This window comes from Natator depressus, chromosome 24 (assembly GCF_965152275.1).
Source record: "Natator depressus isolate rNatDep1 chromosome 24, rNatDep2.hap1, whole genome shotgun sequence".
Taxonomy (NCBI): domain Eukaryota; kingdom Metazoa; phylum Chordata; order Testudines; family Cheloniidae; genus Natator; species Natator depressus.
The window spans coordinates 22,362,064-22,376,680 of NC_134257.1; positions in this window are offsets into that span (position 1 = coordinate 22,362,064).

Consider the following 14,617-nt stretch of genomic DNA (forward strand, 5'->3'; position numbering starts at 1 on the left):
GGCCCCCCCCACCCCCCGCCGGCCCCCGCCCCCCGAGGAGGGCACCCCGCGACGGGGGGGGCCCCGGGACCCGACGCAGCAGGAATGACCCCTGCCGCGGCCTTCGCCCCTCTTGACATGTACGCCGTGCGTATGCCAGGACTCCGGGGTCGGGGGGGCCTGGGGACAGGACCCCCCCAGGGACGAGACCCTCCCACAGTGCTCCCCTGGAGATGGGACCCCCACTGGGGATGGGCGTCCCCAACACAGGGGTGCCCTGGGGTCAGGGGGCCGAGCCCTCGGTGCCACCTGAGATTGACCCCCCCTTGTGCCTCCACACCCTCCAACTGGCGCAGCCCCCCCGTGTTACCCCCTGTGGCCCCCGCCGCGCCCGGGGGGGCCGCATCCCCCACGTGCCTGGAAGCAGGGGAGGCCCCGGGGCTGTGGGGTCGGGTGCTGGTGGAAACATGCTGGCGATGGACCAGGACGGCGCTCGAAGGCAGGGACCAGGGCGGGGGGCACACAGGGCAGAGGGGGGGCCATGAACTCAGGGTTTCAAAGCGGCCGGGTCGGGACATCGGCACCGGGGGCGACTGGACGAGGGGAACCGGCCCCAGGATCCGCGAGGGGGTGGGGGGAGCCGGAGCCGCCCGCAGCGAAGGGACGAGACGTGGCCTGGCCAGAGGCGCAAGCAGGACGGACGCAGGGGGCCCGGGCCCCCCCGGCTCCATTTCTTTTCCTTTTGTTTCCTTCTTTTTGGAGAAATTTCTATTGAACCAAAACGGGAGAATCCGAGCGAGGCCGAGGGAATAAAACCGACGTGAGACTTTTACCCGCGACGCCAGCCCTGCTTAGTTAGCCGGTGCCCCTCACTCCCCACCCACAGACCCCCCCCCCCAGTTCCACCGGTACCCCTCACTCCCGACCCGCAGCCCCCCCGCTCCGCCGGTGCCCCTCACTCCTGACCCGCAGCCCCCCCTCACTGGTGCCCCTTGTCACTGCGTCCCCGGGCGATGCCCTGGAACTGCTCCCCAGGAAGCCAGGCAGAACTCTGGGGGAGTCTCCTCTCGGGGAGCAGCCTGTCTGCAGGACACACAGCTCCCCCGGCTCCACCTTCCTGGCTCTGACCTCGGAGCCTTCAGCCTCCTCTGCCCCTCCCTGCGCTTCCCACAGCCAGTCTGCCCAGGCGGGGTCCTGTCCCCCCCCTGTGGGGGAGCCACAGGGTCCTGCCCCCCAACTCCGCAGTCAGACGGGACTCTCAGCCAGCCAGTAAAACAGAGGTTTATTAGACGACAGGAACATGGTCTAACACAGAGCTTGTAGGTACAGAGAACAGGACCCCTCAGCCGGGTCCATTTTGGGGGGCAGTGAGCCAGACAACCCCGTCTGCACTTCACTCCATGTCCCAGCCAGCCCCAAACTGAAACTCCCTCCAGCCCCTCCTCCTCTGGGCTTTGTCCCTTTCCCTGGCCAGGAGGTCACCGGATTCCTTTGTTCTCCAACCCTTTAGCTCTCACCTTGCAGGGGGGAAGGGCCAGGCCATCAGTGGCCAGGAAACAGGGTGTCGGCCATTGTCTGCGTCCAGACCCCTGCACACACCTGCCCTCTAGGGCTCTGCAATGATCATACACCCTTACCCCACCACCTAGATACTTAAGAACTGACTAGGGGAAACTGAGGCACCCCCACACTATTCAGAGGAAACATTAAGAACAGTCCCGCTTTGTCACATCTCTCCCCCCTTCGAGACCGAACTGAGCGGGGTCACTTTAGCTGGTGACCTGGGGAAGTTTGAAGCCACCAACGTTCCCATGGATGCCCCAGCATCTCTCCCATTCCTTGGTGGGAGTTACACCAGGCCCCTTCAGTTTCACGCCCTCCCTTAGGTCGGGGGTGGTCGATAGCACTCGCAGGCTGCATGTGGGAAGGTTTATGCGGCCCGTGCCCTTTGGCCACCCCAAAACCCCCGGGGGTGGCACTGGGATCGGGTCTTCTCCCAGCGCTCCAGTCTGGAGGCCTGCAATTCGGGCTCTCATGGTTAAGAGCCCCCATCTTGACCTTGGCCCCCCTCTGGAAAGGTCTCAAAGCCGCATTTCCCTTGTCCCGGCCTTCCCCCCCCTCTGGCCGGGGTCACAGGACCTGCCGTGCTCCCGGGCTGCATCCCAGACTCCGGGCCAGTCACGGTGCTGCCTGGGGCCTGGATCCGCTGGTGTCCCGAGAGAGGGACAGCGTGGGCCAGGTACGACAGCTGGCGGCAACACTTCTGGGGCACCCCCAGCGGCCTCCTGATCCCCCGCGGGTCTACTTCCCCTGGGGGAGCCCCTTCCCGGTACGGGAATCCCTTCTCCCACGGGGATCTGTCCCTGCAGCCCTCCCCATGGGGGTTTGCAGCCCTGTGGCCAGCACGTCCCCTCAGCTCCTCCAAGGTGGGATCCTCCTGCGGCTCGGTCTGGGATTCAGCGGCTGGGGAAGGGGTGGGGACCTGCTCCTCTCAGTGATGGAGCCGAGGCCGCAGCCCCGCCAAGTCCTGTGCCCAGTGGCTCCTTTCCCGCCGGGGTAGGACCTGCGCCCCCGGCAGGGCACCCCCCCCGGTGTCAGGGCAGAGTGCCCTTCGCTGGCCCTGGCTACAGGTGATGACTGGGGTGCTTTGGGGGCTGCCCAGCGAATCTGCCAGGTCACCCCTCATCAGCACCGCGGTCGGCAGCTGTTGGTGCACCCCCACATCTTTGGGGCCCTCCTTGGCCCCCCCATTTCAGATGTACGCTTGCCATGGGTACCTTAAACAGGGGCCTGCTCATGCCCGTCAGGGTCAGGTAGGGGTTGGCCACCACCTCGGGCCGGGCCAGCGTCACCTCAGTGCCCGTGTCCCAGTGCCCAGTAACCTGCTTCCCACCCACCGCCAGGGGAGCAAGGCACTCGCTCCGCAGGGGCCGCCCCGCGCCCACCCTGTAGACTGAGAACTTTGAATCCCAAGTTTCAAGCCTCCCCAAGGAGCTGGCCTGGGAGACTCCTTGCTCTTGGGCCATGGCTAAACTGCCAGCCCCTCCTGCCTGGGGGGCCAGCCCTTCCTCCGGCTGGGCTCCCACCCAGGTAACCTGTGAGGGCTTGGTTTGCTCCTCGTGTCCCTGAGCTTTTGTCCCCGGGCCCATCTGTAGCCCCTCTGCCCACAGTAATTACACCTCAGGTCCCGTTGGTCTCCGGGGGCCGGTCGGTCAGCTCGGGTGCCTCTCTAGGGCTCTGCGTCCCAGTAAGGGGGCGAGATGCCGAAGCTGGTCTGCAGGTCGACTGGGCACATTGCGGCCTCCTGAAAGGCAGTGAGGGAGGCGCCAATGTCATCCCCTTCCTTCAACCGAGGCACCACTTTGGTATTGGGGTTCCCTGCGGGCTTAGCTCCCCTGGGCCCATCCCCACGCACCACGGCAGGGGTATTTCTGCTCCGCCATCACCAGTTTATGCTGCCTCTGTCTCTCAGGTCCTGCCGTTCCTCCTCCCGGTCCTCCTCCCGGTCCTGCCGTTCCTCCTCCCGGTCCTCCTCCCGGTCCTCCTCCCGGTCCTTCTCCTGGTCCTGCCGTTCCTCCTCCCGGTCCTGCCGTTCCTCCTCCCGGTCCTTCTCCTGGTCCTGCCGTTCCTCCTCCCGGTCCTGCCGTTCCTCCTCCCGGTCCTCCTCCCAGTCCTGCCGTTCCTCCTCCCGGTCCTCCTCCCGGTCCTGCCGTTCCTCCTCCCGGTCCTCCTCCCAGTCCTGCCGTTCCTCCTCCCGGTCCTCCTCCCAGTCCTGCCGTTCCTCCTCCCGGTCCTCCTCCCGGTCCTGCCGTTCCTCCTCCCGGTCCTTCTCCTGGTCCTGCCGTTCCTCCTCCCGGTCCTGCCGTTCCTCCTCCCGGTCCTCCTCCCGGTCCTGCCGTTCCTCCTCCCGGTCCTTCTCCCGGTCCTGCCAGTCCTCCTCCCGGTCCTTTTCCCGGTCCTGACGTTCCTCCTCCAGGTCCTTCTCTCTGTCCTGCCGTTCCTCCTCCCGGTCCTGCCGTTCCTCCTCCCGGTCCTCCTCCCAGTCCTCCTCCCGGTCCTGCCGTTCCTCCTCCCGGTCCTCCTCCCGGTCCTCCTCCTGGTCCTGCCGTTCCTCCTCCCGTTCCTCCTCCCGGTCCTCCCCCTGGTCCTGCCGTTCCTCCTCCCAGTCCTCCTCCCGGTCCTCCTCCCGGTCCTGCCGTTCCTCCTCCCAGTCCTCCTCCCGGTCCTTCTCCCGGTCCTGCCGTTCCTCCTCCCGGTCCTCCTCCCGGTCCTGCCGTTCCTCCTCCCGGTCCTCCTCCCAGTCCTGCCGTTCCTCCTCCCGGTCCTCCTCCTGGTCCTTCTCCCGGTCCTGCCATTCCTCCTCCCGGTCCTCCTCCCGGTCCTGCCATTCCTCCTCCCAGTCCTCCTCCCGGTCCAGCCGTTCCTCCTCCCGGTCCTCCTCCCGGTCCTCCTCCCGGTCCTGCCGTTCCTCCTCCCGGTCCTCCTCCCAGTCCAGCCGTTCCTCCTCCCGGTCCTCCTCCCGGTCCTGCCGTTCCTCCTCCCGGTCCTTCTCCCGGTCCTCCTCCCAGTCCTCCTCCCGGTCCTGCCGTTCCTCCTCCCGGTCCTCCTCCCGGTCCTTCTCCCAGTCCTGCCGGTCCTCCTCCCAGTCCTCCTCCTGGTCCTCCTCCCGGTCCTTCCCCGGGTCCTGCTGTTCCACCTCCTGGTCCTTCTCCTGGTCCTGCCGTTTGTCCTCCCGGTCCTTCTCCCGGTCCTGCCGTTCCTCCTCCCGGTCTTTCTCCTGGTCCTGCCGTTCCTCCTCCCGGTCCTCCTCCCGGTTCTCCTCCCGGTTCTCCTCCCGGTCTTTCTCCCGGTCCTGCCGGTCCTCCTCCCGGTCCTTGTCCTGGTGGTGCCGTTTCTTCTCCTGGTCCTTCTCCCTGTCCTGCCGTTCTTCCTCCCGGTCGTTCTCCTGGTCCTGCCGTTCCTCCTCCCAGTCCTCCTCCCGGTCCTTCTCCCGGTCCTGCCGTTCCTCCTCCCAGTCCTCCTCCCAGTCCTGCCGTTCCTCCTCCCGGTCCTCCTCCCGGTCCTCCTCCCGGTCCTGCCGTTCCTCCTCCCGTTCCTCCTCCCAGTCCTCCTCCCGGTCCTGCCATTCCTCCTCTCGGTCCTTCTCCCAGTCCTCCAGCTCTGTCAGTTCCATTTCCAACTCCAACTGTCTTAGCTCCACCAATGGGGAACTTGGCCATGAAGATCCCCTGCTGGTCAGGTAGGTGGGTCCTGGGGCTGCCTGGCTGCTTCCAGCCCCTCCTGCATCCTCAGTTGGGTCGGTGGTTGGGGTGAGCCCTGGGGCCGCCTGGTTCCCAGCCTCTCTCGCGGCCCCAGCTGGGTCAGGAACCGGCTCCTTAGAGTGATTCTCCTCTTCCAACTGGGCAATCAGCTGCGCCTTGGTGAACCTTCCACGGTGCAGCCCCGTCTGCCTGCACAGCTCCACCAGGTCCTGCTTAAGGAGACGGTGACAGGCCCTCACTCCGCTCTTCCCAGGTGTTGTGGACTCGCAGGCCTGTGCGCTCTCAGCTCCCCACGGTTTCCAGGGAGAACCCCTCATGTGCCAGCCCTTCTCGAGGTCACCACCTCTTTGCCAGGGTCGAGCTGCAGACTCCTCCGCCCCTGGGACCGCTCGCTGCAGTCCTGAGGGGGATCCTGTTCCTGCAACAGTCCTTCTCATGGTCACACACTCCTGAGGTTAAGCGTGGCTCCTTCGCCCCCCGAAACCGCTCCTCTCTGAGCCTTCAGCACATCTGGTCCTCGTCAATCCCCCTTCATGTTACTGCTCCCCAGTCACTTACTGCAGGATGCTCTGTCCACAGGGTGCAGTACATCCCACCGCTGCCACCAGTTGTCATCCCGGGGCTCTGCAGCAATCACACCCCATTATCCCACCACCTAGATAGTTAAGAAAGGCATAGGGGAAACGGAGGCACCCACACAGTATTTGGAGAAAACATTAAGAACATTCTCACTTGGTCACACCCCAGCTCTGCCGGTGCCCCTCACTCCCGACCCACACCCCCCCAGCTCCGCCAGTGCCCCTCACTCCCAACCCACAGGCCACTTCTCACCAGTGCCCCTTGTCACAAAGTTTGGGGAAGTCAGGGCCCTGCACCCCCCACTTCCTGCGATTCACTGTGACTCTCAGCCAGCCAGTAACACAGAAGGTTGATTAGATGCAGGAACAGAGCTTGTAGGTACAGAGATCAGGACCCATCAGTCAGGTCCATCTTGGGGGGTGAGGAGCCAGATCTGGTTCTGGGCCTCCCTCCTGTCTTCCCAGCCAGCTCCAAACTGAAACCCCCTCCAGCCGTCTCACCCAGCCACCCGCCTCCCCCCCTCCAGCCTTTGTCCAGCTTCCCGGGCAGAAGGTGTCACCTGGCCCCATCCCGCTCCTGGCTCAGGTGACAGGCTCAGGTATCGTCCCTCCAGTGAAGCCCTCCCTGAGATCCCACCAACGTCCAGCACCAACGCAGCCAGTCCCGGTAAAACTCCCCCGCACCATCCCCAGGTCAATCCTCCCAGCTCCGTCACCCCCCTCACTCCCGACCTGCAGGCCCCCAGCCCTGGGCAGCCGGCTGTGGTTTGCCCCGTGCTGCGGGCAGGGGGTGGAGGGTTTTGGGGGGTCGGGCTGGTTGGGGGGGGCAGGGGACAGAGATCAGGGAGCATCAAGCCCCCTCCCGCCCAGCCAACTGGCCCCTCGCGGTGGGTATCGGCCCCCCCTTCCCTGGCTCCAGAACTCGCTGGCTGGGGGCGTTGGTCCCCCCCAGCTTGGCTCCCAGGGGGTAGGGCCTGGGCTGAGTTTGCCAGTCTCAGCACCTGCCCCCCCAGAGGGGCGGAGCTGGGGCTGTTGCCATGGGAACAGCCAAGCTTGGCTGATGGGGGGGCTGTAAAGCCAGAGGTGGCAGCTCTCTGCTGCGTATATGCAAATTAGATGCAAATATGTAAATTAGCCCAGGCAATTAATGGCATAAAATGACGTGCTTGGGCCAACCCAAAACGGGGGGGGGTGATCTGGGGCCGGATTGACCCACCTGTGGGGGGATTGAAAGGTGAGTGAACTGACCCATCTGAGGGGGGGATGGGGGGTGAGAGGTGGGAGTGGACTGACCCATCTGAGGGGGGATGGGGGGTGAGAGGTGGGAGTGGACTGACCCATCTGAGGGGGGATGGGGGGGTGAGAGGTGGAAGTGGACTGACCCATCTGAGGGGGGATGGGGGGGTGAGAGGTGGGAGTGGACTGACCCATCTGAGGGGGGATGGGGGGTGAGAGGTGGGAGTGGACTGACCCATCTGAGGGGGGATGGGGGGGTGAGAGGTGGGAGTGGACTGACCCATCAGAGTGCGGGGGGGGGGGCACAGAGGACCCAGCGCAGGAAGCTGTGATGCTCTATCATGGCCACCAGGTGGCTCCCTGCTCCCACCAGCTGAGCGCCCCCCCAGAGCGGGAGAGGAAACCAACCCCCTGGCTCCCAGGCCCCCCTGCCCCCCGCTGTAGCCACCAGACCCCCCTCCCCTCCCAGGTCCGGGGAGAGAACCCAGGTGTCCTGGCAGAGTTCAATGCCTCACTTTCCCCAAGGAGCTGAGCCCCCGTGTGGACACTGCGGAGGGGACACCCCCTTGACCTGCCTCAGGCTCCCGGTTCCCCCAGAAGAGCCACAGAACCTGCCCCCTACCACTGAGCCTTCCAGCCCCAGCTCTGCAGAGCCCCGGGCGGGAGAGCAGAGGCTGCGGGTCGGGAGTGAGGGGCACCGGCGGAGCTGGGGGGAGGGGGGAGCCCAGGGCTGGGGGGAGCAGGGGGCTGCGGGTCGGGAGTGAGGGGCACCGGCAGACTGGGGGGGACCCAGTATTTCCTGCTCTCAGGCGAGGCTGTTTCATTTCCATGAGAACCTAATTCAGGGTGAGAAGAACCGGGACAGAGACGGCGACGGGGCCTGTTCCCTCTGGGGGCGCCGGCTCCCACCCGGCGTGGGGGGCAGGGGACTGGCTGGCTCAGGGGGGCAGGGAATGGGGCATGGGGCCTGTTCCCTCTGGGGGGCGCCGCTCCCACCCGGCCGGGGTGGGGGGGCTGGCTGACCAGGGCTTTGGGCCCCATATGCTCGCGGAGGTTGCAGGTTCTCAGCCCGTTCCCAGCAGTCGCAGGCCCCATTGTCGGGGGGGGGGGAGCCGCGTGCCCCCCCACATCACCCCCACACCGTGTCCCTCATCAGTTACCCCCGGGGGGCACTGGGGGGATCTGCCAGAGCTGCCCCTCTCCCTGCAGGGCTCAGCGGCAGAGATAGATCACGTCCCGCCCCTCTGTCCCCGCCGGCCCTGCCACCCCCCCCGGCGTGGGGCCTGCGGCCGCGAATGGAAAATCCCAGGCGCCAGGACAGGCCTCGGTGTAACCGGAGACTCCTTGTGGGGGCGGGGGGGGCGGGAGGTTGTGCCGGCTGCAGCAGCTGCAGGGGGCGGGTGTGGAGCTCGCGGCGGGGGGGGGGGGGGTGACCCTGAGAGTCCCAGTGTCCCTGAATCCCTGTTCGCTCCCACGGATAAACCGACATGGGCTGGCAGGGGCTGCGGGTCGGGAGTGAGGGGCACGGGGGGGGGATGGGCCAGCAGGGGCTGCGGGTCGGGAGTGAGGGGCACCGGCAGAGCTGGAGGGGCAGGGCTGGGCTGGCAGGGGCTGCGGGTCGAGAGTGAGGGGCACGGGGGGGGGTGGGCCAGCAGGGGCTGCGGGTCGGGAGTGAGGGGCACCGGCAGAGCTGGGGGGGCAGGGCTGGGCTGGCAGGGGCTGCGGGGCGAGAGTGAGGGGCACGGGGGGGGGGGCCAGCAGGGGCTGCGGGTCGGGAGTGAGGGGCACCGGCAGAGCTGGGGGGGCAGGGCTGGGCTGGCAGGGGCTGCGGGTCGAGAGTGAGGGGCACGGGGGGGGGGGCCAGCAGGGGCTGCGGGTCGGGAGTGAGGGGCACCGGCAGAGCTGGAGGGGGGGCTGCGGGTCGGGAGTGAGGGGCACCGGCAGAGCTGGGGGGGGGCTGCGGGTCAGGAGTGAGGGGCACCGGCAGGGCTGGGGGGGCAGGGCTGGGCTGGCAGGGGCTGCAGGTCGGGAGTGAGGGGCACCGGCAGAGCTGGCAGAAACTGATGCCAAAACCCATCCCCGCCCTTTCAATGAAGAAGATTCTTCTCACCAGAAATAACCCGCCCCCCCCCAGGGGACCCCCCCCCCCGCTCCAGGGGTTTCCTCTCCCACACAGGGTCCTGTTGCCAGGAGATGAATCCCACTCACGTGCTCATCTCAGCCCGGCCTCCCTCTGCAGCGACTCCCTGGGATCCCTCCCACCCTCCATCTAGGCCAGGTTGGAGAAAGAACCCAGGAGTCCTGGCTCCCAGCCCCCCCTGCTCTAACCACTAGACCCACCCCCCTCCCAGAGCTGGGGAGAGCACCCAGGAGTCCTGCCCCCAGTCTCCACCCCGCTCCTGGGGCAGGTCCAGCTGGGGGCACTGGGGCCCCGTTAAGCCCAGACAGACACGGGAGACCGCCCCCCCACACACACACCCTGAGGGGCTGGGAAGTTCCAGCCTCCTGGGGAAGAGAACCAGGCATTGGTCTACGTCCAGCTGTCAGTCAATGGCTGCCGGGAAACCAGACATGACGTCAGCCTGGGGATGCCAGACAGAAATTGAAGCTATGCGAGGGAAGCCCCCTCATCCCCCCCTCCCGCGCCGGTGCCCCTCACTCCCGACCCGCAGCCCCCGCCCCCCCCGCTCTGCTGGTGCCCCTCCCTCCCGACCCACAGCCCAACAAAGGGGTGAACTGGGGGGAGTGGGATGCTGACTCTGCCCTCCCCAGAGCAGGTCGCATCCCTCTGTCAGGGCCCTGTGCCCCCCCCACTTCCTGCGACTCCCCAGGACTCTCCTCCAGCCGCTAAAACAGAAGGTTTATTGGACGACAGGAACAGCCCCGAACAGAGCTTGTAGATACAACCAGGACCCTGCAGTCAAGTCCTTCTGGGGGGCAGGGAGCTTGGACCCCAGTCCTGGGGCTCCCTCCGTTTCCCCAGCCAGCTCCAAACTCAAACCCCCTCCCACCATCTCACACCCCCTCCCCCTGGTTCCTCCTCCAGCCTTTGTCCAGTGTCCCGGGCAGAAGGTGTCACTTGGCCCCAGCCCCCTCCTGGGCTCAGGCTACAAGGAAAGTCTCCCCTCCCCAATGCAGACAGTCCCTGTAAAACTCGCCTGCCACATTCCCCGGTCAGTCCACCCCGCTCCCTGCTGCGTCCCATCTCTCCCCCCTTCGAGACTGAACTGAGCGGGGTCACTCTGACCAGTGACCTGGGGAAGTTCGGGGCCCCCTCTCCGGGACAGCGCATCCGCTATCAGGTTGGCACTTCCCTTCACGTGGACCACGTCCATGTCGTAATCCTGCAGGAGCAGGCTCCACCTCAGGAGCGTGGCGTTGGCTCCTTTCATCTGGTGCAGCCAGGTCAGGGGAGAGTGGTCGGTGTACACGGTGAAGTGTCGCCCGAAGAGATAGGGCTCTAGTTTCTTGAGGGCCCACACCATGGCCAGGCACTCCTTCTCGATGGCCGCGTAGTGTTGCTCCCGGGGTAGCAACTTCTTGCTCAGGTACACGATGGGGTGTCTCTCCCCCTTTCCATCCTCCTGCATTAACACCGCCCCCAGTCCCGTGTCTGAGGCGTCGGTGAACACCACAAAGGGCTTGTCAAAGTCTGGGTTTGCCAGAACTGGGCCACGGACCAGAGCCTCCTTCAGCGCCGGAAAGCCTCCTGGCACTGCTCGGTCCAGACCACCTTGTCTGGCTTCCCCTTCTTGCATAGCTCAGTGATGGGGGTGGCTATGGCGCTAAAGTGGGGCACAAATCTTCGGTAGTATCCTGCCATCCCAATAAAGGCTTGGACCTGCTTTTTGGTGTGGGGAGCCGGCCAGTCTCTGATCACCTCCACCTTGGCCGGTTCCGGCTTTAGGCGGCCGCTCCCCACCCGATGGCCCAGGTAAGATACTTCAGCCATCCCCACCTTGCACTTCTCCGCTTTTACAGTCAGCCCAGCCCAGCCCCCTGGAGTCGGTCCAGCACTTGTCTAACCTGGGACACGTAGTCCATTGGTGATGGCATTGAGCTTCCGATAGTCCACACAGAACTGGACCGATCCGTCCTTTTTGGGGACCAGCACCACCGGCGAGGCCCAAGGGCTGGCCGATGGCTGGATCACCCCCAAAGCCAGCATGTGCTGGACCTCTCTTTCCAGGTCCTGAGCAGTTTTCCCTGTGACTCGGAAGGGGGAGCATCTTATGGGCGGGTGCGATCCTGTCTGCACCCGGTGGACAGTCAGATTAGTGCGTCCAGGCTGGTGGGAAAGCAGCTGTCGGTCCGGATGCAGCACCCCTCTGCCTGCACAGCTCCACCAGGTCGCTCTTAAGGAGCTTATGATACTTCTTCCCACTGGCCACTCGCAGGCCTGTGCTCGCAGCTTCCCCCCGTGTCCAGGAGGAACCCCTAGTGCCAGCCCCTCTCCAGGTCACCACCTCTCTCCCAGGGTCGAGCCGCAGGCTCCTCCGCCCCTGGGCCCGCTCACCGCAGTCCTCAGGGGACCCCGTTACTGTAACAGTCCTTCTCGCTGGTCACACACTCCCAGGGGTTAAGCGTAGCTCCTCCGCCACCCGAAACCGCTTCTCTCTGAGCCTTCAGCATGCCTGGTCCCCGTCAATCCCCCTTCGTTTTACTGCTCCCCCGTCACTTACTGCAGGAAGCGCCGTCCACGGGGTGCAGTAGATCCCACCGCTGCCACCAGTTGTCACGGAAAGTGGAGGAGTCCGGGCCCTGCACCCCAGTTCCTGGGATTCACCGCGACTCTCCGCCAGCCAGTAAAACAGAAGGTTTATTGGACAACAGGAACACAGTCCAAAACAGAGCTTGTGGGTACACCCAGGACCCCTCAGTCAAGTCCTTCTGGGGGGCAGGGAGCTTAGACCCCAGTCCTGGGGCTCCCTCTGTTTCCCCAGCCAGCTCCAAACTCAACCCCCCCACCCCCCCGCCGTCTCACACCCCCTCCCCCGGTTCCTCCTCCAGGCTTTGTCCAGTGTCCCTGGCAAAGGTGTCACCTGGCCCCAACCCCCTCCTGGGCTCCGGCTACAGGCTCAGGTATCGTCCCTCAAGGAAAGTCTCCCCGCCCCAATGCAGACATCCCCAGGTCAGTCTGCCCCCCTCCCTGCTGCGTCACACCCTCCCACAGCCCCTCCTCCCTTCGAGAAGCCTCCCCCATTCCATCTCCCTCCCCCTCTGTCACCCCAATGTGCCTCCTCTGGCCCATGGACCGCTCCCCCCACGGCTGGCAGCCCCCTCCCCCCAGGGGTGCCACTCCCCTGGAGTCATTCAGCCTCAGCCTCCCTGGGTGGGGGGGGGGCAGCCTGGCTGGGCCCTGGTCTGAGACCTGGCAAACTCAACTCATCCATGGGGCTTCCGGGTGGAGTCCCCACATCCTAGGGCCCCTCTTGGGGGAGGGGCAGAAGTGTGGGGATCCCCTCCTCAGATGGTGAGGCTCGGGGGGCGGTGAAAGGGATGGCCGGGAGCCTCCTGCATGGGGCTGAGGTTTTCCTGTGAGCAGGAGGAGTCTTCATCTGTTTGGGGGGCTGACTTGTTGGGGACCTGGGTGTGGTGGAGGGTCTGGCCCTTAAGGGGCTTGGGGGGCTGGCCCCGTGGGAGGAGGGGTGTTGGGGGGGCTATGGGAGGCTGTCCCCTTGGGGGGCGGGAGCTGCTCCATGCCATCTCTGCCGGGGGGGGGGGGGGAGATCCTGATGGCGCATTTTGCTGTGGCTGCAGCCCAAGGACGCGGCGAGGAGGGAGCAGCCAGGCCGCGGGGGGAGGGGGCTGGTGCCAGGGGCTCTCCCCACAAGAGGTGACAGCACCGGGGCCCCCAGGCCCCTCTGTCTCCCCCACCTCAAGCCGTGAAGGGTTAAATGTGTCCCAAAGACCGTGGCTTCCAGACAGACCCCCCACCCCCACCCCACAGCAGCACCAGGGAATGGGGCAGGGGGCCTGGTCAGTTCCCGACAGGGGCAGAGACCCCCCCGACCCCCCCGCACACAGGTGCCCAGCAGAGAGGCCAAGGGCAGCGCAGGGCATGGGGACCGTGAGCCGCCGGGCGGGGAAGGTGGGGAGGGGTCGGGAAATGCTCGGAGGGTTTGGGGGCAGGGGAGCGGGGCCGTGGTTTTCCCTGCCCTGGCCCGGGAGGAGCTGTCCCTTCAGCACCACGGGCCAGGCCCAGACAGACAGACCGACACGCGGAAGATGCGAGGTGTGAAATGGACACACTTAAACTGCGGGGGGCTGCGGGTCGGGAGTGAGGGGCACCGGCGGAGCTGGGGGGCTGGGGGGAGCCCAGGGCTGGGCTGGCTGGGGGCTGCGGGTCGGGAGTGAGGGGCACCAGCGGAGCTGGGGGGGACGGGGGAGGGTGCCAGACCTGGGGCCGGGCCGGTTGTGGGGCCGGGGAGACCGGGCTGTGGTGCAGGTTTCCCGTCCAGGGATCGGGGCCGGGGGTGGGGGTGTGGACAGCTGCTGCTGACAACTCCTCCCTGCGCCCCCTTTCGCCTCCCATCCTATGGGGACCCCGACCCCACTCGGCTGGGCACAGGGACTCAGACGGGGGGGGGGCGGGGGGGAGCTCCCTGGTCCCTCCCCCATCGATGCGGTCACCCTTGCTACCGTGGAAACCCTTCCTCCGTTGCCATGGCAACACTGGGTGGCCACCTCGCCGTTGCCCGGCTGCGCCGTTGCCATGGAGATGCGGACGAGGGATGCTGCAGCCGGGAGCGTGACACGGACCGGGAATCCCCCTCCCCCCACTGTCTCTGGTGCGGCGCGGGGGGCGGGGGGCTGGCGCCATCCCCGGGATATATCCCCCCCCCCGTGGGAGATGGCAGCGGCGGAGATGAAGAAGCCCTGATAATTATTACAGACGCTTCCCACCGCCCTTCACCCCCACTAAGGGTGTTCACTCTGGTCCCTACCGATGGCCGCCCATGTCTGCTCTGTCCGTGATTCCCGATGGTTCTTAACCCCCCATCCCGGGCGTCTCCACTGCTCAGTCCTCCCCAGGCGCTCAGCCTCTCATCTGCCCCCCACCCCTCTGTGCCCCGTCCCCCTACTGAAATGTGTGGGGCGGTGTGAAATACAGGGAGCGGAGGGGGTTGTGGTGGTGTTGGAGGGAGGGTTGTGTGTGTTTCAGTCTGTGTGTGTGTGCGCGCGCATCTTGGGGTGTGTTGGTGTGGTGTGTGTGTTTCTATGGGGTGTGTATGTGTGTGTCGGGTTGGTCTGTATGTGGATGGGAGTGTGTCAGGAGTTTTCAGGGTGTGTGTACCTGGGGTTGGGTGTGTGTGTGAGGAGCCGTGTGTTGGGTTGAATGAGGGTTTGCATGTGTGTGAAATGGGATGTATGGGAGGGTTGTGTTTGTGTGTTTGGGGGGGTGTCAGGGTGTGTGTGTCAGGTGTGGGTGTATGTGTGTCAGGGTGTGTGTGTCGGGTATGTGTGTGTCTGGGTGTGTGTCGGGGTGTGTGTGTGTCGGGGTGTGTCTGCCCCCTTCCTTGGAGCCCCCCGCGCCTCACCCACTTTTATCTTGAACTGGAT